Raw genomic sequence first — 6,944 nt, forward strand, 5'->3', positions numbered from 1 at the left:
GTGCCACGGAGGGTGCAATTCCATGGTCATTTATGACCGAAGAGGGTCTTTAGCCTTTGTGTGTGTGTGTGTACGACGGACTTCTCTCAGTTTCCGTCTACCAAATCCACGCACAAGGCTTTGGTCGCCCAAGACTACAGTAAAAGATACTTTCTCCGGAACCGTGTGGTTGGGAAGCAAATTTCTTACCACACAACCTCGCCTGCGGTTATATGTTGAGCAAAAATTACTTTTGAGAACTATTCTTCTTTTTCCTTTCTGGAATCTGTTGAATGTATATTTTTCTATAAAATGAAAATTTCTACTGATACCAGCATAATTTGAAGAAAAAAATAATAAATAACCAGAGGTGAATTTGCTGGTATGTGTGTTTAGTATGCTATAGGCCTGGAAATTTTCATTTTGTTAAAAGTTTTTACTTAACAAATTCCAGAAGGTAAAGGATGGAATTGTACTCAAAAGTTTTTTTTTTTTTTTTTTTTCAACGGTAAGAAACTTGCTTCCCAACCACATTATTCCGGGTTCCGTGCCACTGCGTGACACTTCGGGCAAGTGTCTTCTACCATAGCTTCAGGCCGGCCAAAGCCTTATGAATGGATTTGGTTGGCGGAAACAGAAAGAAGCCAGTCATGTGTGTGTGTGTGTGTCATCACTTGCTTGTTGGTGTGTTTACGTCTCCACAACTTCGTTATGGGGAAACAAAGTTGGAGTGGAGGGCACATATATGTAATGTGGAAAAGTGTAGAGACGCGTAGCTTTAGTGTTAGGGTATTTGACTCACGATCAAAAGTTCGTTTGTTCGATTCCTGGCGGCGCGCTGAGTCCTTCAACAAGACACTTTATAGCAAGTTACTGCACTCCACTCAGCTGGCAAAAATGAATTGTACCTAAATTCAGAAGGCCAGCCTTGCCACATTTTGTATCTTCCTGAAAATTACGTTAATGGTATGTGTGTCAGTTGTACGCTCAGCGACTGACATTATTTTCTCGAGCAGGTTGTTCCACTGATCGGATCAACTGGAACACTCATCGTTGTAACCGACGGAGTGTCATTTTTCTTCCTTTTTTTTTTTTTTTTTAGTCGAAAAATAATGTATCATTGTCTGGATTCAATAAAGAGAATCACAACTCAATGGATGCTATTGATACATATATAATAACAATTTATTTGCATATTTAGTAGCAATTTATTTGCATATAGAATTAGCGTTAAAACGTTAATTATAAATATTTATGCAGTGAAAGAGAAAAGACGTTCACTATGACTTAATTAGAGTTTTCAAACTAGGGGAGACAACTCTTCCTATGTTCCGGAATGGATTCTTTATATTTACTATCCTGCACATATAGTATAATCTTATTAGTTTCGTCAGAAAACAATTGTTTGAATAAGACTCGTATACGAAATCTTTATCCAATAAAGATAGAAATAAAAAAAAAAATTTAAAAAGTTCTCCGCCCACAGAGGGACTCGAACCCGCGACCCTCAGATGTCATGAGAGGACTTAAAAGTCTGATGCTCTACCGACTGAGCTATGCGGGCGAACTGAAAAAAATTGTCAATTTTGTGGTTTTCAATATTATTACTGCTGCTGTAATTGTATGTACTATTGAAGTGTAATTTGTTGTTTCAGCTTTTTACATTCTGAAATCGAATCCCTAGAAGTTATGTTGTTATATTTACTTTATATTTTCCTAAACTCGATAAAATGATCTGCAAACTTTTTGGTTCTGTACCTACGTAAGAAAGTATTATTACTGACAAGAATGAAATGCCGAAACAGAATCGGTAGGGCGATTATTAAATACTTTGCGGAGTTTATACTCTTAACTTTAATCTCATCGCAGTTCACTTTGCTTTTCATTCTTCAGGGGTTACTAAAATAAAATAGAGGTCAAGAACTAGAGACGATTTAATCGGCTGATCCACTCTCCGTGGTCTTTTCCTGGTCCTTTGCCTGTGCTGATGAGTAAGCTGAAATAGAATGATTAAAATGCATAACGGAATTTAGGTTCGAGTGATCTTTGCATTCCGTCATCCAAGTACTTTCATTATGTTTGTCGAACAGTGGAGTTATTTTTTTAATGCGAAGAGTTTTTTTCTTTTTATATTTTGATTTACATTTAAAATGTGTTGCTAATATATCGGACAAAATACTTAACGGCATTTCTTCCGGTTTTACGTTCTCTACTCAAATAACACCGAGCTTAGCTTTGCTTTTTATCCTTTCAGAGTCAATAAAGTACCAGTCTAGTACAAGGATCGAAGGTATCAGCCAATTCTTCCCCTCCTTATGCCAAAATCAGAAACCTAATGGGGCGTGCAGGCAGAATCGTTAGAGCAGAGGTGGAGAGACTTTTTAGTGCAGCGGGCAAAAATTTACAAAGAAAAAGGTCCGCGGGCGGATCACAAGTTCTAACTCTTATATCTGTGTAGATATTGTATATATCTATGTATGATTCGATGTGTATTAATAAAGATAAGTTTAACACATTAAATTAACGCGTAACATCTTCATTAACGCTACCACTGAATTTAGAACATTTATATTACTTATGAGGTTTCTCTATATTTCAGCTAGAGTGTAGCTGGGTCTCAAGGGAGTGGTACAAACCTAGCAGTATGTGTTTTTTAGTGAAAACAAAATTTCCATTCAAATGGCAGTTACTGGACGAGTTTCTGTTCGAGTCTAACTCTTTTAAGTCGTAGTGGAAACGCTACCTATGTCGCAAATAGGCATACGAATATTGCATAAATTTTATAATTGAAAAATTTACTATTTTGTACATAAGAGTATATCAGCCTGTAAGCGAAATAAAATGGGTTTCCCCACCCCTACGTTAGAGCATCAAACAAAATGCTTAACTGTTTTTCTTTTGACTCATTACCTTATGAATTCAAATTCTGCTGGGGTCAACTTTGCCTCTGATCCCAGAGTCAATAAAATAAAGTAGCAGTCAAGTACCGGACTCAATATAATCGACTTAGTCCCTCCTCTCAGATCCTTGGTTTGGTTTTGTGCCAAGACTGAAAAGAATTATAATTATGGAAAACGTCGCTGTCAGAATTGTTTGAGCATCAGAACAAATGCCTTGCATTCTGAGTTCAAATCCCAGTCAGGTCAACTTTGTGTTTCATCCCAAGATCCATAAATTAAAGTACCAGTCAAGTACTGAGATCAATGGTATTGACTAACCCAACCTTCTTTTTCTTCTTGTTGAACTGAGTTCAAATCGTGTTGAGGTCAACATTGCCTTTCATTTTTTTTCATAAGCATTAAAAATAAAGAGCCAGTCACCAACTGAAGTTGATGGTGTCAGTTACATCCCTCTGCTGGCCTTGATTTGGAAAGCATTGTTCATTTTGTGTGGTTGAATTACAATCAGTTCTCTGTTTAGTCTCTAAGGAGGGTATCATCATCATCATCATCCCCTTCTTCTTCTACTTCCTTTTCTACCTCTTTTTCTTCTTACTTCTCTTTTCTTTCTCCTCTACTTCCTCTTCTTCCACTTCCACCTCCTTCTCCCCTCTTCCCCTCCCCCCTTTATCCTCTTCCTCTTTTTATTATCATTTTAACATTCACTTTTCCATGCTTGTATAGTTCCAATGAAATTTGTGGAGGTAGGTTTTCTATGACCAGGTGCCCTTTCTGTTGCCAACCCTCACCTGCTTCCAAGTAAGGTAATATTTTTCCATAGCCAGATATGTTTTCCATCAAACAACATCACTTGTATGACAGTGATGCTCATTGATAACCCTCATGTTTATCAGGGGCACACACTAATGAATGTGCACACACTAATGAATGTGCACACACACACAAACACACATATATACAGATATTGTGGCTGTTTTGTAAGAAGCCAGCTTGCCAACCCACATGGTTCTTAGTTCAGTTCCATTACATGGTACCTTAGGCAAGGGTCTTCTAATATAGTCTCAGGTCAATGAAAGCTTTATGAGTAAATTTGGTAGAACCACTCACAAGGACAAGGCTTTGGTCAGCCCAAGACTATTGCCCAAAGTGCCATGCAGTGGGACTGAACCCAGAACCATGTGGTTGAGAAGCAAGCTTCTTACCACACAGCCACATTTGCACCTATACATATATATATAGTTGGAATTTACAAAAAAAAAACAAACAAAACAAAAGACGAAGACAGGTGTGTAAACCACAATCAGATGTATTAGTTTAATGCTTAGGAAGTGAGAAAGTCTTTTACATTTCAAGCCTACGCTCTTCAACACAAAGGAACACAGAAATAAACAGAGAGACAAAATAAAAAAGGTTTCGTGGCTAGAGATCAATCATGGCGAATATATATATATAAAGTATAAATGAGTAAGAAAGAGGTACAGGTGTCAATTCATCATGTCTGTTTCAAGCAACTCCTTTAATTGATTAATGAAAACATTATATCATTGCAAAGAAACCATTTTCATCAGATGACTGCATGAACTTCAAACATAAATGACAATTTGACTTATTTAACATAGTCACAACCCCACAGAGACAAAATATTTACACTGATTCTGCTGCTATTCAGTTGGCACAATGAATCTACCAAATAGTTTATATCGTGTCAGAACAAATAGAATTTAGAAGACAGTAGAGTTTATAGTAGGAGGAAGGAATATTTGAAACCAGTGACCCAGTTACCTATACTTCAAAACGATATATGGTATATCCTGTTAAGAACATAGTAGAATACAATATAAAGTTCGTCCACCTTCAGATTTCACCCTGTGCTATCCAGTAGAAGTATTAGACATACTTCCAGGCTTGTGTTTGGGCATCTGTCATGTATGAATAGATAATTGAAAAACTTTGAGGTCAACAAGAAGGAGTACAGTTGGACATTTATTTTTCAATCACTACAATTGTTTCTACGCAACGTAGTTCTCCAGGCATGCGGGTACTTTATTATGCAACCGTCTCCCTGCACTATGAGATCTTGTTGTGTTTCCTCATGTGATGTGTAAATATTGTCTCCTTAAGTTCAAATTTTCAGCTTCTCTGTCGTGGCCTGAATTTAGTTGTAGCCATTGAGTTTATCAGGTTTGTTGTTGCTGAAGGACCATTGGCAAACTGCTTTGAATGTGTAGATGTAATGGGATGGTGATTCTGCTACTGTTAAAGTGGTTGCCATTTTAAAGGGATTGGTATTTGATTTCTTTATACTGTTGATTTGTTCTTCATGGTTGGTTACACATGCAATTGTCCTTAGCTGACCTTTAAGAGTTGGCCTATACATACACACGCATGGTCGTTCACATATACATCCATATACATACTAACGCTCGGACACATACACACATATATATGCATTTGTATGTGTGTGTGTGTGTGTGCCTGTGTGTCTGTGTGTCTGTATCTGTGCCTGTGTCTGTGTTTGTCGCCCACCACTGTTTGACAACCAGTGCTGGTGTGTTTATGCCCCCATAACTTAGCAGTTCAGCAAAAGTGACTGACAGAATAAGTACAGGGATTTTTTAAAAAATAAATACTGTAGTCAATTCATTCAAATAAAAATTCTTCAAGGTGGTGCCCCAGTACGGCTGCAGCCTGTACATATATATATATATATATATATATATATATATATATTGCTTGGTGACACAACAATTATGATGATGAAATAATGAAATATGCATATATATTTACTAATACACATATGGTATTCAACATATGTATATTATGAAATCTACGTGTGTTAAATAATTTAATTGTTGAAACACTATTGTTTGTTTCTTTAGAAAGTTTAGTGTCATTCATATTTGCTTTATATTCTATTATGTACTTTTTTATTATTTAACAAGCCTCAATTTGCATTGTGCATATTGTTGTGTTCTTTTGAGTTTTTGACAAATGTAAAGAACCATCAAATCATTTGTACAATATTTTGTTCTGGAGAAGAAAGGCAAAAAAAGGAAAAAGAAAATAATGAACTAAATGATGTCACCTTTCCATGATACAAATAATATGTACATCCTTTTTTTAATATATCCCTATTTCAAGGTGGTGAGCAGAATTGTTAGCACACCAGGCAAAATGTTTAGTGGCACTTTGTCTGTCTTTATGTTCTGAGTTCAAATTCCACTGAGGTCAACTTTATCTTTCAAAATTGATAGAATAAATGCCAGTTGAGTTCTGAGGTTGATTTAATTGACTTAGACCCTACCCCAAAACTGCTGGCCTTGTGCCAGAATTTGAAACCAATATATCCTTATATCACATCAAGAAATATACTGAGGTCAGTGCTGAAAAATGCCAACATACTGCCCACTGCTCTACCAAAGTAATAATTTTAGGAAAACTCTTGTGAACAATGTAGCGTGTAGCAAGTCACAAATCTATTTTAATTCCCTACTGAAGCAAATTCAACATCATGAGCAAACAAAATCTTTTAACAACTGCTTCATCCATTTCTAAACCAGTCTTGTCAAATGCAATTACTAAATTTCTACATAAAAATGAGTTGAAAAAATACTGAGACTGCTAGATATGAAAATAGAATATCAGTTAATTACTTTATTTAAAACTAGCAAAAATACCCGGCTTTGCCCGGGTTAAAGAGAATAATGAAATCTAAAAACGCTGTCTAGACTACGCAACCCTCAACTGTTAGTAGCTACGATACCATATTTCTACCTTAATAACTCTCCAATCCATGCCAGCATGGAACATAGACATTAAGTGGAATGCTAGAAGAAAGTTTTCAACTCATATCTATATAAAGTAAATACACGTAATTCAGAAACACGTTTTGTGTATTTTATTTCGTAACCAAACAAATAGGTACAGATTATAAATAATGAAAGGCCAATTTTGGTGATTCATTTGACAGAGGTAGTAGAGAGACAATGCGATGATAAATCTGAGGTTGGATCTTGAAAGTTTGGATGAATGCTGCCTCAGTTAAATCTCTTGTGGTTCCAAATG

The 6,944-nt window shown here is 36.1% G+C and overlaps 1 non-coding gene across 1 annotated transcript; it reads right to left on the bottom strand.

The window, feature by feature from the left end:
• Nucleotides 1-1,456: 1,456 nt before the first annotated feature.
• On the bottom strand, nt 1,457-1,543 carry Trnak-uuu (transfer RNA lysine (anticodon UUU)). The gene is given in 2 exon segments: nt 1,457-1,492; nt 1,507-1,543. It is a non-coding gene; the product is annotated as a tRNA-Lys (tRNA).
• Nucleotides 1,544-6,944: the final 5,401 nt, after the last annotated feature.

This window comes from Octopus bimaculoides, chromosome 9, assembly GCF_001194135.2.
Source record: "Octopus bimaculoides isolate UCB-OBI-ISO-001 chromosome 9, ASM119413v2, whole genome shotgun sequence".
Taxonomy (NCBI): Eukaryota; Metazoa; Mollusca; class Cephalopoda; order Octopoda; family Octopodidae; genus Octopus; species Octopus bimaculoides.